A 3,655-nucleotide genomic window follows, 5' to 3' on the forward strand; every position below is an offset into this window, starting at 1 on the left:
ATAAATCAAGTGAATTATTTATTATAATTTTATAATTTTAATTTAATTATGAACTAGATATAAAAAATGCCTATAGAATCCAACTTTAATGCAAATCCGATATAGATTATAACATTGTAATATAGAAATATTTTGTACTAAAAATTTCAGAAACTCTCTATTTGACTTCGAGGTTGAGTTAGTATAATAGGAGATAAAATAAAAGAAATGATAACATTACATGAAAAATAAATAAATAAATAAAATAAAGATGATAATGTTAATCTTTAAGCATGTTTTGTTGATTAATAAAAAATGAAGTAAATTAATTATTTTTATTTTATAAGCAGTAGTGACAAAAATGAAACATTTACATTTGTGTTGGGTGAGAAGAGAATCTAATAGGGTTGCTCATGCTTGAGTGTGTTAGCTTTGCACGCTAAATCTTGTCATCCTGTGGATGTTGGAAGGCTGGAAACTTTAAGGAATAGCAAATTACCAAATGACACGAGGCCAAAGTCCACGTACATTAATGAAAATGATACACGTGGTCAAAATATAAAAAGAAGTTACTTGAGAGAAAACAAACGTTGATTCCCAAACCTCACATGAAACATGAGAAAAGTAATATACAAAAAAAAAAAAAAAAAAAAATAGAGGAAAATTGAGATATTGTATTATTATTATTGTATTCAAAAGCAGGGATGGACCCAGCATGGGACTAGGGGGGCAGATGCCCCCCCTGAATTTTTAATATTTTTATTTTTTACCCTATTTTTTTTTGAAATTTATGAAAATGCCCCACCCTAAAATTACAATTCACCCCCACTGGATTCTTTTTTTTTTCAGCATTTTATACTTCAAATTTTAATAATTTATGAAGATGCCCCCACTATAATTATAATTTGCCCCACTGATTTTTTTTTTTTTTTTTTTTTCATTTTATACTTAATTTTTTAAAAAAATTTATGAAAAAAACCCTATTAAAATTACAAAAATAAACCCATCATATAATCTTATACCCACAAATTAAAAATTCGCCCCCCCTTACCAAATTTTATGGGTCCGTCACTGTTCAAAAGGGTTAAACTAAGAAAAAAAGAAGAGACTTTTGCTCTATTATGGAGTGTAATTGGTGTGAGTTTGTTCCGTTCTTATATGTACAAATATTTGCACCCACCCCCATCCCCCCCGGGCACTCTTTGCTCTTCTACCTTGATTGTATAGCTTACCAACAGTCTTTCTTGTGACGATCATAAGATTAAATTACACTTATCTCTCTCCTTTATAAAAAAATTATTACATTTAACTTTCCTATGTTTTGAATAATTACAGTGGCCAAAACTCAATTCAAATATAATTTTTTTTAAAAATTCCTAGTTTTATACCTCAAAAATTTATAAATAGATAAATCAATCAAAACTAGGAATTTTGGTCCAAAATGTTCAATATAATCAAGAAAAGCACTACTTGAACCAATGTGTACTTGTCATAATTTAATTTAAATATTAGGCAATCTATGACATTGCGGTTAGTTTGACAGTTGAATTTGCCTTTGTCAATTTGAATGAAAGTCTGAAGCCAATAAGATGATCAGATGCAAATAAAACCACATAGCTTTCGGTTGAGCAAAATTGGCAAAGACTTATTATTATGTTGTGATCTTGAATATTAAAAGTCCAAATCACAATCTCTATAATTTAATGGAATGGCGTGTAATGTCTTTACATTGTACGGAGTATATGATATCTCAATCGAGTTGATACTATAAAAGATAAATAAATAAATAAATATGTAATTAGTTGGTATTTAACGATTAATACTTGAGGTGTGCATGCATTTTTCTGCATACTAAAGAGTAAGTGAACAATTTTGTACAATTATATACATATGTTTTATTTGTAAATTAATTATTTGCCCTACTTCAATACATTTATCATAATACATTATGCTTATGTTGTTTCAATTAACCAAACGATACATTTGATTATTTGTTGGAATCACATTGACAATATATATATATATATATATATATATATAATATGCTATTCTTAATAAAAAATCATAATAGAAATATAGAACAAAAATCGTATTGACAATTTGAAATCAAACATCTTGTGATGGCTTTGAAAGACAATGAAGAGAATAGCACAAGCTCATTTACAGAAAAATATCTTATTTATGTTATGTTTACTTATGTTGCCCGGGCTACTGTTAGGACAACAAGATCACATGATTAGTCGACCCCACCTAATTCTAACCATATCATAATTTATCATCATGTTAAAAATGGGTTTATAATTTATTGTTATAAAAAATTAGTTTTTTTTTATTTTATTTAAAAAAGAACAAGTTACTTGTTTGCGTTTAATTTGATGAATTGTATTTCATTCATATCATTTCATGAATTTTACAGAGTATTTATAGGCTTGATTCTAGACATAATCCCTAGAATCAAGTAACACAATCCCTAGAATATCTTTTATGGTCAAATATACAATCTTTGACATGTACTATTGAACCTAAATTAGGGTTATCAGCAAAAAACTACGGTAAAGCGGTTTATGAATGTTTACACGGTGGACTTGATTTTACCAAAGATGATGAGAACGTGAACTCTTAACCATTTATGCGTTGGAGTGACCATTTCTTATTTTGTGCAGAAGCACTTTATAAAGCAAAGGCTGAAACAAGTGAAATCAAAGGGCATTACTTGAATGCTACTGCAGGTACATGCGAAGAAATGATGAAAAATGTTGTATTTGCCAGAGAGTTGGGGGTTCCTATCGTAATGCATGAATGACAACTTAACAAGGGGATTCACTGCAAATACTAGTTTGGCTCATTATTGTCGGGATAATGGTCTACTTCTGCACATCCACCGTGCAATGCATGCAGTTATTGATGGACAGAAGAATCATGGTATCCATTTTTGTGTACTAGCTAAAGAGTTACGTATGTCTGGCGGAGATTCTATTCACTCTGGTACCGTAGTAGATAAACTTAAAGGGGAAAAAAAGATCACTTTGGGCTTTGTTGATTTACTGCGTGATGATTTTGTTGAAAAAGACCGAAGCCGTGGTATTTGTTTCACTCAAGGTTAGGTTTACCTGCCGGGTGTTTCGCCCGTGGCTTCGGGGGGTATTCATGTTTGGCCTAATTCAAACATTTAACATCCTAGACATCTTTGAATTCCTTAATTCAACACTTCTCCTCAAGTTGGTGCATAGATGTCCCACATGCCTAACTTTTCTAAAAACTTTAAGAACACTCGATTTGAGACTACTTTGGTGAGGATGTCAACCAACTGATCCTCTGATCGAATCTTAGGTAATTCCATAAGCTTTCCGTCCAACTTTTCCTTGATGAAAAATCTGTCTACCTCAACGTGCTTTGTACGGTCATGTTGAACTGGATTATGCGTAATGTCATATGCTGCTTTATTATCACAAAGCAGTCGGATAGGTTGTTTAGATAGATAACCCAAATCTCGCAAAAGGTTTTTTAGCCATAATGGCTCACAAAGTACATTTGCCAAACCTCTCAATTCAGCTTCTGCACTTGAGCGAGCAACAACATTTTGTTTCTTGCTTCTCCATGTCACAAGATTACCTCCTATGAAAGTAAAGTAACCAGAGGTAGATCGCCTGTCATCTATGGATCCAGCCTAGTCAGC

The 3,655-nt window shown here is 31.3% G+C and overlaps 1 pseudogene; it reads left to right on the forward strand.

Moving 5' to 3' along the window:
* Positions 1–1,576: 1,576 nt before the first annotated feature.
* On the forward strand, positions 1,577–3,152 carry LOC132314378 (ribulose bisphosphate carboxylase large chain-like; annotated as a pseudogene).
* Positions 3,153–3,655: the final 503 nt, after the last annotated feature.

Source organism: Cornus florida, unplaced genomic scaffold (genome assembly GCF_030987335.1).
Source record: "Cornus florida cultivar Cherokee Brave unplaced genomic scaffold, ASM3098733v1 CherokeeBrave_3.0.0_Hap2_Chr06, whole genome shotgun sequence".
Classification (NCBI taxonomy): domain Eukaryota; kingdom Viridiplantae; phylum Streptophyta; class Magnoliopsida; order Cornales; family Cornaceae; genus Cornus; species Cornus florida.